General features: G+C 40.3%; 1 long non-coding RNA gene across 1 annotated transcript in view; it reads left to right on the top strand.

Annotated features, from left to right (window-relative positions):
* The first annotated feature begins 1,977 nt into the window (after positions 1–1,977).
* LOC118895973 overlaps positions 1,978–14,571 on the top strand; it is a 404,534-nt gene continuing 391,940 nt past the window's right edge. Inside the window, exon 1 of the long non-coding RNA XR_005020057.1 lies at positions 1,978–2,112. This is a non-coding gene — a long non-coding RNA (uncharacterized LOC118895973). The remainder of the gene's footprint in view (positions 2,113–14,571) is intronic.

The raw sequence follows: 14,571 nt of genomic DNA, 5'->3' as shown, positions 1-14,571 counted from the left end.
CTGATATACTTAGAACAGCATCATTAGCAGTTCTAATTAGCTTCTTTCAAGCAATTAGATCGTTTTTCTATTCTCCAAGATGGTCATTGCTTACTTTACCAAATGCTTACCTCTCTTAGTTTTTTCCATCTAGTTTATTTCCTAGTTGCCCTAAATTTTAAAAATCTTCATTATTTTGTTATTTAAAAATACTTGTTTCTAAAAGTTGTTCGTGCATTTTATATGTCCTTTTGTACTTTGATTTGAAGGAAAGAATGTCATTATCCTTAAAAGTTTATTTTAATCTAAAAAAAGTAAGAATTGTTAACGAGGATGTTAAAATACCTATTTCTAATAAATATATATATATATATAAATGATACCCCAAATATTTTAACTTGAATATAAATAAATGCAAGTTAACACTTATAGATTTCCTACATTATTTGCAAACTATGTACTTCATGGCCTTTTGGATATATTTTTTAAAAAATAATTTCTGATCTTGCTTTCTCACAGTGTATTAACTTTACTTAAGTCCCAGTGAATTTCACAATTTCATAATTCATAACACCTGTTGAATACAGCCCATAGCCTTCAGGTTGTTATTCTATTGAGTACTCCTCCTTGTATTTACAAAGATTAAGGAGTTCCTCATTGTACCTATATTTACAATAAACGCTGTTCCTAGTCTCTCCTTCTAAAGGATGATGGTGGATGACCCCGCTGGCAGAGTCCCATGTTCCTACCTAGGCTCTCTCAGGACAGCCTGCCTCTTGTGTCTTATCCTCTTGGTAAGCATTCATTTCATTACTGGCTGTTGGTGGTCTCCTGTGCAACCTTAGTTTCTTCCAGGGGTGAGAGTGGTGGATAATCTTGAGGATCTCGATAGACTCCCTGAAGCGCTGATTAGTAAGAGAACAAACTCTCACTTGTCAGACTCTGTTCTCTGAACAGCCAGAGTTTTTAACATGAAGCTGCCCTAGACTGATGTAGGGCTGGGTCTCAGATCTGGCTGGCGCGCGCGTGTGTGTGTGTGTGTTTCCCTTAATACAGGGAAATCTTCAAAAGTACTGTTTGCTTACTCCTCTAATAAAACATGTATTGATTTTATAAAGAATATTAAGTAAAAAGAACTGATATTACATCTTTTATGGCTCTTAATGCACCTCTTGTGATTTACATGGTTTTATCAGCTAGGGCAGTCCCTGGGTGAGGCCACGAGGAAGTCACCTCTAGAGTGCCCAACAGTGTTTGGTGGGGAGGAAAGGAGAAACAACCTAAGACCGCGGGTGAATCTCTGCCATTAGCTCCTCTTCGGGGAGCCGAGGTTTTTCCGTGTTAGTTTCCTGGGTCATCGCGCCCCCCTAGTTTCCCCATGCTTTGTTTCAGATTCTTTCACCCATAAACAGTACACGCCTTTCTTCATCCTTTCAGCGGCTCGTCGCTGAGGCTGCCGCCGGCCAGACATCCTACACGCTCTCGCTGAGGTTGGGGCTCCGCTGTCCCGGGGCTTCTGGTCATGTCCCGGGGCTTCTGGTCATTGACCGGGCTGCAACCTAGGTGTCCGTCCGCGTGCTGGGGCACATGAGCTGCTGAGAAGCCGAAAAACTTTCTGCTCACCCCACGCCTCTGCCGTCAGTCCCAGCGCCGAGACAGGAATCTTCGCAGCGGCGCCCGCACTTCTCCTCCTGGGCTCCGCCCACCCTTACCCCGCCCGCACTCACCCTCGGAGGCACCGCGCGGCGGACCCCGCCCCGTACTGCCCTTGACCCCGGCGACCCTGTCCGGGAGGGCGCCGCTGCGCCTCGGGCCCCGTGCCGCCTCCGCCCGCGCTGCGTGCCCGCGTGCGCGCCGGCTTAGCCAGGCTTTGCGCACGGCAGATTTCCGCCGGATGACATCATGGGAGCGAGTGAGTGCCGGCTCCGCCGGGGGGACGGAGAAGGGGCGGGGGGAGAGGAGGGCAGAGGCTGGGAAGCGGAGCCGGAGCCGGGTGCCTGCCGCCGGCCGGCCGTCCGCCAGCCGGAGAGGAGCGCTCCGCCCGCGGCTGACAAAGGACGGGAGGATGCCTGCGCCGCGGGAGGCGGGCTGCGCGCAGCCGGGCGGCCGCCTGAGCGGCTTCTCCCTCCGCCGGTGAGTGACCGCGAGGATCCTCCAGGCAGCGCCGGTGCGAGCTCGCAGCCCCTCAGCCCGCCGTCCCGGCAGCCTGGGTCTCCGACCCGAGCGGGGCTCGGCGCGGCGCCCGCCCGGGAGCGCAGGCAGCAGGTGCCCGTGCCCGGTGGGTCCGCGCGGGAGCGGGAGCTCCGGGTCGGCGTCCGCGGGGCCGCTCGGACCCGCCTCCTCGGCGGCCGCCTGGGCGGTCGCCCCCGCCCGTCCGCCGGCGCTCGCCCCGTGCGCCGGCCCTTTCTGGGGGCCCCCCCGGTGCGCGGCAGCGGCTGACACCGGCTTCGTGCTGGTGCCCGACCGCGCCCCTCGGGCAGCGCGGAGTCGATGCCAGTCCCTCGTGAGGCTCGAGTGCGGGCGTGAGGGGCTCGGACGCCGGTTCCCGGGGAGGGCGCGCGCCGCGGGCCGCCGAGCGCAGCCTTTGTGTCGGGTGAGCGCCGGGGCGCTCAGCCCTGCGCGGGCCCTCGGCCGCTGTCGAGGGGGGCTCGCGTCCCGGCCCCGCCCGCCTGGCGGGGATGCCGTCGTGTTCTTGCCGCCGGCGGGACTGAGACCCCAGCAGGGTCTTGCGCCCGAGGGTGAGTGTCGCAGGTGCAGTGTTGTCCAGGTGCAGAGCGAGCTTCTTAAGCTCCAGGAAGTGAAGTGAGCGGTCGAGGCAGAAAGACGCCCAAGTTCTGTCCCCAGGTGATGTGAGTGAAAGGGCAAACTTAGCGGGACTCCCTCGCGCTTTGTTTTCTCGTTTCCGAAGCGCTCTTCCTGAGGATTGTTTGTGGCAGGTGGATGCAGTTAGAGGCACGTCCAATATGTACTTAGGGAGATGCACGTCTTCCTGGCAATCCCTTTTGTTATTCAGTAGTGCCGGAAGAGGTCCGCTTGCTAAATATTTTTGGGGTCGGAATCTGTTCTGTCACAGAGCTTTGTGGGCTGACCGAGGAAAGAGTGGGAACCTGCTCGCGTCCCTTCGTTCAGAGTTGGGCTGCCTCTGAGAGCTGGAAGCCACGGCGCCCACACCCACGCCGCCTCGCTGCCCGGGGGTTCCACGCACCTTTTACCCGTGAATTTCTTCTGTTTGGGGAGAGTCCAATTTTCAGATCATAGAGAAGTAGCGAAACCTATTGGAATATTTGACTTTAATGTCAGTTTATTTCCAAAAGAAACACTTGGTGGAAAAGGTGAAAGAAAGTGAAAGTTTGCCACTTTGGGGTTCAGTTACTTTGTTTTGGAGTTTCATCTACTGTCATTGCCATGTAAGATATTTAAAATTTTAAGAGCTATTTCATATTCATGAATTTAGTGTATAATAAATTATCTCGGAGTACTAACGAGATTCTTGGTATACGGATTCCCTATTGCAGCATCTAACATAGTAGGAGGGTATAAGGAAGTAATCAGTCATAATTCGGAGGGTCATTTTATTGCCTTTTTATTAAAAAAGATTTGCTGCTTTTCCTTTAGAATGTTTCTTTTCCTTTAAAGACGGGCATTCTTAAGTAAGCTTTTCCAGAACAGAAGCATCAAAGTGAGTTTTTTTGATCAGTGCAAGCTCTTGTGATAAACTTGAGGTCTTTTCAGAACAGACTTGATAGAAAATTGTTGGAGTAAGAAGTGGGGTGGAAGTGAAAAAGGAACTAGGTGAGATCATAGAGGGAGGTTTTCCTAAATATAAGCTGTGGAACGAAGATGGGTCTCAGAGGATGTCACATCAGTTTTGCTCATTGTGGCTTTTACATGCTTCTTTCTGTTTCTGGGGAGGACATAATTAAATGTTTGATTGTGTTACGTTCTGTTGATGGACCCGTGATATAACCAGAGAGAGCCTATCTTTATCCAGAACTTCTGGGTTTGGAAGCAACGTTTTCTCCCATGATTCAGAAATAATTTTTACTTTATTATTTGTTTCCTGACTTCGTATCAGAAAGGGCTCCACCAGTTTCTTCAAAAATTTTCTCTTTCTAACTTTGTTGTGCTCGTCTCTTTGTAGTAAAGCTTAAGGAGCTTCACGTGAAGGTTCTTAGAGAGCCTGTTGCTTATATTGGCTGTTCTCCTTAAATATAGTAATACCAGAATCTCTCTGAAACTAGCCCAGTGAATGTACGGTCTGCTGATGTGCTCATGTGATGATGTGCACCGGACATAATAATGTACATTTATGTAAAACATATAATCCTGATCTGACAGTCAGCCAGCAGAGATAAGCAGGAGGTGTATGGTATTTGGCTCATGGTTTTTGGCAAATGTTATTTCCTTTAACGATAAGATATTTTACTCCCTTTACATGGTGAATGAAAATGTACATAAAGGCAACAGGTTATACTTTATGTCTGAAATCTTTTATTTCAAAAATATTTATCCAAGCCGGTGAAAATGCTCTGACGCTTCACTACACACACACTAGAATATGTGAGGAAAGTCCTCAGATAGCATAAGCATCTTAGAAATCTGTATTGTTTAATATATTTGATAGGCAGTACAAAATTATTTTTCAAAATGTATGAAGTAATATTCTCATAATGTGCTTTAATATATTTCACAAATATTTTGGCTATTTTGTTACACAAGGACTCTGAATTGGGAAAAATGAGAGGAAGAAGAGGAAGTTGTAAGACAAAAACAAAGCTATAGTATTTTTTTTTTTTTTTTGTAAAGATTTCTATTTTATTTATTTATTTTTTGGCTGTGTTGGGTCTTCGTTGCTGCGCACGGGCTTTCTCTAGTTGCAGCGAGCGGGGGCTACTCTTCATTGGGGTGCGCGGGCTTCTTATTGCGGTGGCTTCTCTTGTTGCGGAGCACGGGCTCTAGGTGCGCGGGCTCAGTATTTGTGGCTCACGGGCTCTGGAGCACAGGCTCAGTAGTTGTGGTGCACGGGCTTAGTTGCTCCATGGCATGTGGGATCTTCCTGGACCAGGGCTCGAACCCGTGTCCCCTGCATTGGCAGGCAGATGCTTAACCACTGCGCCACCAGGGAAGCCCCAAAGCTATAGTATGTTGCCCAGAGTAGGTATCAGTGATGTTTCAAGGTCATGGAAAAAGAGCACTATGTCAGAAGACTGGAAGATTTCCAAGAAAAGATGATATATGAGGATTAAGTCTATACTATTTGGTGGCCTCTTGGTTTGTTGTTTCAATTGTCTGATTTGAACAGGTAATGTAGGATTTCTGTGATACAGTAAAAGTCTCTTCACCTTCCTTGAGGCTAAATTAAATCTTGAACCCAATCAGAAGTTGGTTTTATGGTATTTTCTGTGGTGTAATTCAAATTCTAGCTTAAGGATGCTTTATGGATCACAAAGCATCGTGACTTTAACTTTTGTGTAGGCCTTGGATATTGAAGTTGTTTAGTAAAAAAGCCTTTTGGCTGAAAGGTTTTGGCATTTCAGCCTTTTCTTGGAATTATAATTTAAGAGTGAAAACCAACAGTATGGAATTGTTGAAAATATTCAGGAGTGTGATGATATTTATAGGGGTAAGGTAATTTTGTCAATGCAGTTTTTAAAAATAAAATTTTTTAAAAATTGAGAAAAAATCCTCAGAAGCCAAAGTTATCCCCTTTTTATGTATTGGACACATTTTGCAACTTAATGGACTCCTTTGATACTATTAATTCATCTTCTGCTTCCCAGTGTAAGAATGTTGAGCACTGGGTAAGAAAAATGTGTTCTAGCTTTGACTTTGTCATCTAATTGAGGACAAGTCTCTGAACTTCTTGGATAACACTTTCATTTTACATAAAATAAAGATAGTATCTGCTCTGCCTTTCTCACAGGGAGTGGTGTATAGTAAATGAGCTAATGTGCAAAAGTAAGTGCAAAAGTTTTTCTATTTAAAAATAGAGGAAGAACTATCTAACAAATATTATTTATTAGTTAACTTTTAAACCAGGTATTTTCAGTTAAAGAAGTAAATTTATATAAAGGTGAATTTAGTTTGTGATTTCTACTTTAAACATCTGGTATTTTTAATTAGTAGCATTCTTGACAACTCATTTATTATAATCTTCATAAAAATTGTTACGTAGGCTGTTATATATCTTTATTATTGCAACTTTCCTGGCAACAAATTCTCTCATTTGTGTGTGTGTGTGTGTGTGTGTGTGACAGAAAATATTTTTATACAGCCTTTATTTTTAAAGAATATTTAAGCTGGGTATAAAATTTTTATTTGGCAGTTGTTTTCTTTCAACACTTTACCTTGTTATTCTTTTGACTCTAGCTTCCAGCAGACCTCTCAATCTTGTTGTTGCTTTAAAGATAATTGGTCTTTGTCTCCGGCTGACTTTAAAATTTTCATTTGTCTTTTTTTTTTTTTTTTTTTCCACTTTTACTATGATGCACCTGGGTATGATTTTCTTTTGGTTTAACTTCCTTGGAGTTTGCACAACTTCTTGAATTTGTGGATTGATGTCTCTCATCAAATGAAATTCGTAGTGAATTCTTGATACTCTACTCCATTCTCTTTTCTTTTTCTGAGATCTCAATTATATGTTTAATACATGGTTTCACTGTGCCCAGCATGGCTCTTATACTTATTTCACTACTTTCCACTCTTTATTTCTCTCTATGCTTATTTGGAAATTTTTCTTTGACCTTTTCTTCCAGTTCACTAATCATCACCTACACTATGCCTGTTATGCTCTCAGGCTCATCTATGGGTTATTACTCTAATTACTGTATTTTTTTTCCAGTTTTCAAATGTGTATTTCATTCTTTGCTATGGATACTAATTTATCTATTTTCTCCATCTTTTCTTGTTACTTTGCCCATGCTAATCAAAATTATTTTAGTTTTTTATGCTAATGCCAATAACTGGATTACTGTGAGCTTCTTTTCAGTGTCTCTCTTTACTCTTGATTTTAGTAATTGTGTATAAAAATTGTAGAGGCTCCAGACAAATTCATCCAAGACCAAAGAGTTGTCAACATTTCTTCTGCTAAGCAGATAAAATGGAGTGGTGGACAGTCATTGTAATCCAGTGGGTGATAGAGCTAACTCCAGTGCAGATGGACTTCACCCCCTGCAAGGTTACATAGCTGCCAAGGCACGGACATCCAGAGCTTTCCACGGGTGCATTCACAAGTACTAAACACAGTCAGGGCAGGACTTCTGAGAATCCTGCTCTTCTTTTCAGAAGCTTTCTTCTTACCGTCTTAGCCTCTAATCATACATGCAACATCATATGAGCAAATGTCATGTGGGTAAAACCAGGCATGTGCCAGTTTGGTGCTTCATCATTTGTTTCTCACTGGGATCTCGGCCGGTCCTATATCTAATCTTTTATCTTTCACCGTCAAAGCAAAAATTTCTTCTGGATTCTCTATCCCATCTCAGTAGTCCTTTGCTCAGGCAAAGCCCATATTCTTAACCTTTTGCCATGTGTTTAGAATGACAAATGCCCCCATTCTTCATTCCAGGGGAGAAAAGCACCCTCAACAATTCAGTTTACTTCTTCAGTGCTTCCTTTATCTGGAGTCTTGAAGCCTCTAGTCTTGGCTTCTTCAGAAGACCTTCAATAGCTTTTAACAGATTTTTTTCTTATATCTGGCTTTTCTAGTTGTTCCAGGTAGTAATGTTGGTCACTGTGAGTTACTCCACCTTAACTTTCAGCTGAAGTGAGTCATCACTTTTCACTGAGTACAAAATAGATGTGTAGAGATGCAAGATCATTACTTTGTGATAAAGCTGGAGTTAGTAATCTCAGCCTTACGGGCTCCTAGGCAATACAGCTAACTCCAAACCCATTTGGTTTAAAAAAGTATTGTCATAAAAAGAGGTCAGATTCTACTAATTATATATTATAATTATACTGTAGCCATATTTTGTACAATATGATTTGGAAACAGTTTGACTATTTCCTTTTTGAGATAGAATTTAGTGACAGTGGAAGACAGTGTTTCAAATAGCTAGTAAATTGACATTCACGGTAAGTAAACACAATGAATTGGCGAAACTTCTTCCTCTTAGGAGTGATACACACAACACACACACACACACACACACACACACACACGTGTGTATAAAAAATAACATTCCTTTCTGGACATAAGCACCCCGTGATTTAGGAATCATCTTAATTTACAAATAAATTCTACATAAAAGCAGTGAATAATGTGGGAAGTCTAGAGCCTCGCTCTTTGTAGAAACAACTGTCTTTTGTTTTTCAAATTGTTACTCTGGAAAGCAAAGATACAGACTGATAGCCTGTCATATGCATGTAACAAGAGTTAACAAGTTAATAGTATATCAAGTTTTTTCTTATTGGTATATGGATGAAACTCAGAATATATTTCTTCCAGAATAAATGTTGCAAATGATGGTCAGTTGTTTTAGAAATAATGTCTTTAACAGTATACTTAAAGCATGACCTAATTTAACTATACTTCTATGGATTAGCCTAGAAGTTGTATTGAATCTGTCTGTGGATGGATGGATACTCAAGGTGAACTAAAATATGTAATGCTATTTCTAAGTGATTATATATTCTACGTAACATATAAGAAACCGCAGACGTTTTGGGACACAATCAGGTGGAAATTGGAGAATGCCCAGAATGAACTCTTTTTCTGCCTTCCACTCAGTGTCCTAAGGTCCATCAGGAAATTGAGTAATGCTTGGTGGGAGCGATAAAGTAGGCACTGTGGAGTTGCTGGCTCGCTATTTGGGGCTGACACTCTGAAGATCAGTGCTTTGATTTTCACAGGCATATCACATGCCTCTTGGGCCCTTCCTGGCCTCCCTTCAGCCTCACTTCTGGTTCTGTCTGTGACTGTGGCAGACATTGTAAGAAGGCTGTGACTCAGTTGTGTTGACTTTGCACCTTGAGCTTGTGCTGAGAACCTTTTCCTTTCTGGTCTGTGATTTACCAGCATGTCTTACCCCTGCCCCTGGAAGTGCAGTGCAGCCTAGAAGTGGGAAGAGTGGGACAAGTGGGCAGTTCTGAGAGGCTTTCTGTGGGGCCTCAGAAGGTCCAGGTTGGGTGGAACCTCAGATGGCCATGATCATGACCCAACTCCATACACCCGTAGTGGCTTTTATTCTTTGCCTGTTTCACTTTACCTGGGGCTTCTTTCTTATTCGCTGAGATCACCTTATACTATTTGCACGTAAATTTTTATTTCAGCCACTGCTTTTAAAGGAAGCTTGGCCTGAAGTATGTGGTAAATTAGCTTCTCTTCTCTAGAGGAAAATGAAAAACAAACAATCAAAAAAAAAAAGAAAGAAAGAAAAAGAATCAGGACTAAAGCCTAAGCCACATCCATTTACAATGCGAGAAAAGTGATAAGGAAGAAGTAAAACAACATATTTCTCAAAGGTATTTTATTTACAAAGTCATCATTTTTCAAGTCACCAAATGGGGCCGTTTAAATAATTCTTTTAGTAACTATGAGGTCACCTGTTGACTGAATGATTAATTTCCCTCCTTCCCTTCTTTTCTACTTCCTTTTAATATATATTTACTGGTGATCCACTCTACATCCTGTACTCAGCTGGGTCCTGGTGATATGATGATTGAAAAATGTGGCATGATTCCTGCCTCTTTGGAGAGTTTTATTTTGTGAAATTAATTAAACACTCAAACAAGCAGATGCACATATGGGAGAAGTGAATGCACTGAAGGACAGGTACACACTGATTAGAAAGCCGGTTACAGGGGAGGTTGACTTAGTTCAGCTATTATAGGAGAGGTCTGGCCAAGCCTTCTTGTGGAGGGGACACTTGAGCTGACAGCAAAAGGTGAGAGTGAGTTAATCAGGCAGTGAGAGAAGGAAAGAGTCTTCTAACAGAGGGACAAATGGAATGTGCTCAGGGCCCTGTTGTTGGGGGAAGTTTGACAATTTTGAAGGAGTCGTAGGCAGCCTGAAGGAGGGCGTGTGATATGGTTGAGGAGATGTGCCACGTATGAGGGGCTGTCCCAGAATGTTCCAGATGTCGACGACTGAAGTGTGTGTGCACGTGTGTGTGTAACTGTGTTTGTGTGTGATGGTGGCAGTAAGGAGGGGCCTCATAAATAAATGAGAGGCTGTATTAGCAAAAAAGAAATATGCGAGGCATCTGGGGAGAACACTGTATAGTATATAGATTAACAAATAGTAAAAATGATGAATATTTGAAAAATGTGAGAATTGTAGGAACGGATCATTCTAAATTAGTGCATTTCTAAAAAGAGTTGAAAAAAAAAAAAAAGGGAGTGAGATATTCATGTATTTGTTGCTCTATTTATTTGTCCTAGCTCATGAGATCTTAAAAACTGTATAAAAGGCTTTTTGAGTTCTATGTATCTAAGTAGTTTTACATTGCTATAAAATTTATGTACCTTTACTAGTTATCTGTCGATTTGTAGGGTGGTAGAACTGTAGGTAGACTTTTCAACTAAAATGTTACATACGGTTGCTTTTAACAGTGTAACATAGAAGGGCATCTACACGGATGCGCTGAAGCACGGCGCCTGGCCACATTTAATTACCCAGTCCCAAGTCACTTCCTGCACTGAGATTTTAATAAAGTTAAATTGCCTGTGTACCCACACAAGTTTGGATTCTGGTTCTGCTAATTCCTCTCTAATTTAAAATTCAAGGGACTAGAGACAAATTATTTTCCACTTAGAACCATATTTCCTTTGATATATCTCAGGAATTTTGCCTTAATAGAATCCAAAGTTATATTCCAGACACAGTGTGAAATGACCCTTTAAGATTTAGCGTAATATATATAACAGCTCTTGATGGTTATTCTGTCTTCTTGATGAGATAACTTGGTTGATTTTTATGTTACTTTTAAACTTAATCTTTTATGAAATCTCTTAATCTAGTGTGTCTCATTTTTAAAAGTTTATTAAATAAATGGATATACAAGTATTGCTTCAGCAAGTACAGCATGAAAGAAAGATTTGTTCCAGAGAATTAGACAGAAATAGGGGAATTAATTGGGCAGATTATTAAGATATTGAATAACAAGTATAAAAGCAAAAGTCTGGGACTCTTTGATTTGTTCCTTATGATGGTGGCAGATAACCACCCCTAGACTCAGAAAAACAAGCTTAGAAAAATCCCTTCCCCTATTTTCTGTAGACCAGAAGTAAGAAAACAAATCTTAAAAGCAATGACAATAGATACTATTTTCATGGACTTTTGCTATGGGGACGAACCATGGTTGTCAACTTACAGAAATTGTTAAAAGTGATGCAAAAAGTGTTAAGTTTTTTTTTTAGCACATATTGCCCAGTAACCCAAAAAGCCCAAAACTGTATTTTGAGGACATGTAAAAGGGATCTTAGTATTTGAAGTCTAATTACAATAAACTGTTTTCCTTTAAACAATGAAAGGAAGTATTTCAAAATATTGATATTGGTCATAGGAGTATGGTTAGTTTATTTCCTACTTTTTATTTTCCAAATAACTTTTCAGTAAGTGTGATTTATTTTCATAATAAAAATGTAAATAAATACTTCTTGAATGGAAAAAATGAATATCTGAAGCAAACGTCAAAGTGATAACCTCTGTTAAATTTGAAGGGTTCTTTTGTGGGTGTTTGCTATTTTTTAATACTTTTCTGCATGATATATATATATTTTATGATAAAATTAATCATAGAGAAAAAATGATGTGAAAGGAATCTTCTATTTCATGCTAAGTTACCCTCTATGGTGATACATCTAGTGCAAAAATTATTTGAATAATGTGCCTCTCAACAGTATAAGAGACAACGTATGTTTGGCTTTTTCTTACTGGGATCCAAAATTATGTTTGTTTCAAATAAATTGTTTTAAGGAAATTGTTGGTTATCCTAACTTGCCCTAATAAGTAAGAGAACAATTTAATATTGCCAACTTTTGCTTTTATGTGTTTTCATGAAGAGCAAAGAGTTCTCCACATTTTTTGCCTTGCTTTTTTTTTTTTTTTTTTTTTTTTTAATGGTGGTAACAGTTGTGTGGTTTACACACTCTGAACTCACAAGCCCCTTAGCCCGGATTGGGGTCCTGCTCAGCAGCTGCCGTGTAATTTGATCATGTGCACTTCACCATGTGGGTGCTAGGGGTGTCCATGCTTTTAGAGATGCAGTGCTTTTACATTAGTTCTTCCTCAATGAGTGAAAAATTATTCTACTTTACTTAGGTTAATATTTGTTATATAAAGAAAATTTGAAAATCAGTTTTAAACAGAAAGACTCAGTATCCCTATTAGAGGAATGGTGTACAGTGGTAGCCGGAAAAAGCTCAGACTCTTAAGTCATTGAAATCCCCACTCATTAGTGAGGTACACTAATCAAATTGCTTAACATGGTTGAATGTTGGCTTCCTTATCTGCAAAACATGGATAATAGTACCTTCCTACTAGGGTTGTTATGAGGATCAAAGGTAGTAAGTAAATTCCCTAATAAATAGTAGGTATTTAATACAAGTAGTTCATACCATTATTAAAGCTAGTATTATATACTCTCTATGTTGTCTTGGTACTTTTTAGGTGTGGATGAAATTTGAAGATTTAGTTGCATGAGAAACTAAGAAAGTTGGCAACAACTACCACTACCACCTCCAAATGAATTCATTAATACATGTATTCATAATTGGTATCAATTTACAGTGAGTGCTTTTATTTTTCCTTTTTTCTCTTTATTTTTAAAACTTTCAGTGATGAGAGCACAACACTTTGATAATAGCAATATGAAGGAAACTTTATTTGAAAGATGGATTATTTGCTTAATTATTAGTTTGTGAATCATAGACAACAAACGTTCAATCTGATATCCAAGGGTATTGTTACTATATCATAGTAGGATAATAAGCATAATGCAAAAGAAAAGAACAAATGTGGATTTTTTCAGTGGTTTTGTAGCTGTAAAACTACAGGGTAAAACAGGCTTGTCGTAAAGAGTTTAAACAATATGGAAATATCTTAGTAAAAAGTGAAAGGCCCTCCTTAATTCCCTCTGAACTCAAAAGTATTGACTTTCTTCCTGAGATGTAGCCAAAATATAGACATTTTATGCTCGTATATATCCTATGTATTTATGCTCAGCTGTATTAGAACATACACCTTTTACTAAACATGTATTGGGCTGTACCTTATCTTTTTATCATATCTCTTGGATATCTTACTAGTATAGTCTACAAATTGTATGACATTACATTTCTGGGAGTATTCAGTGATTTAATTTCTAAAAAGCTCTTGCATGTGGGTACAAAGAGACATGAGTTTATGAGAGTATCTTTGTATTAGTTTAAAAATTCTAACAATCATCAATTATGGTATCTCGAGGCAACTGAATACTATATAGAAGTTAAATGAATGACCTAAAATTTACATGTCGAGGTAGATAAATCTGTAAAATTTAGCTTGTGTGAAAAAGAAGGTTGTAAAAGGTAATTATTTTTTTTTTTTTGGTTGGGAGCTCATGCTGCCATTCTTTTTTTTTTTTTTTTTAAATTTTATTTATTTATTTATGGCTGTGTTGGGTCTTAGTTTCTGTGCGAGGGCTTTCTCTAGTTGCGGCAAGTGGGGGCCACTCTTCATCGCAGTGCACGGGCCTCTCACTATCGCGGCCTCTCTTGTTGCGGAGCACAGGCTCCAGACGCGCAGGCTCAGTAGTTGTGGCTCACGGGCCCAGTTGCTCCGCGGCATGTGGGATCTTCCCAGACCAGGGCTCGAGCCCGTGTCCCCTGCATTGGCAGGCAGATTCTCAACCACTGCGCCACCAGGGAAGCCCGTAAAAGGTAATTATAATATCACTTTTACAATTTTACATACAAAAATGTAATTCTATATATTAGTTACAGATACTTAAATATGTAGTAGAATTGTGAAAATGTGGTCACGGTGTTGAGAGAGCAGTTTCTATTTTCAGTAGATCTTCATAGACCTATCTGTCCTCACAGATATTACAAAGTCGCTCTCCATAATGGTTGTAGCAGTTTATATGCCCTTCAGCAATGTATGGAGTATTATCAGACTTCTTATTTTTTGCATGTACATGTTTAAATATCTCATTGATGTTTTCTTTTATCTGATTGGTACTGTTGAGCACCTTTTTATATTTATAAGGACTTTTCAATTCTCTCTTTTGTAAATGGTTTTTCAAATACTTTGTTCTTCTTTCCCCTCAGTTTGGATTTTTAAAATTTGTGCATTGTGTGCACTAACACTTTATCATTTATATGCATTGAAAGTATTTTCTTGCAGATGGCCCTTTAAAATTTTTTTTTATTACAATGTTTATTATATAGAGGTTTTGAAATTTTATTACTCAGTTTTATTATTCATTTCCTTTATGAATTTTGGTTTTACTTGTTCAAGTAGTCTTTTCTTGGGGATTATAAAGATATCCCCTAGTTTCCTCCTGAAGCTTTGACTATGTTTTGCACTAGTCTCTAGCGTAGTTGGAAGTTGGAATTCATCTTTTTTTTTTTTTAAACTTTTTGGGTTTATTTATTTATTTATGGCTG

This window comes from Balaenoptera musculus, chromosome 5 (assembly GCF_009873245.2).
Source record: "Balaenoptera musculus isolate JJ_BM4_2016_0621 chromosome 5, mBalMus1.pri.v3, whole genome shotgun sequence".
Classification (NCBI taxonomy): domain Eukaryota; kingdom Metazoa; phylum Chordata; class Mammalia; order Artiodactyla; family Balaenopteridae; genus Balaenoptera; species Balaenoptera musculus.
The sequence above is the reverse complement of the archived record's forward strand: the minus strand, read 5'-3'. Positions and strand labels throughout refer to the sequence as shown.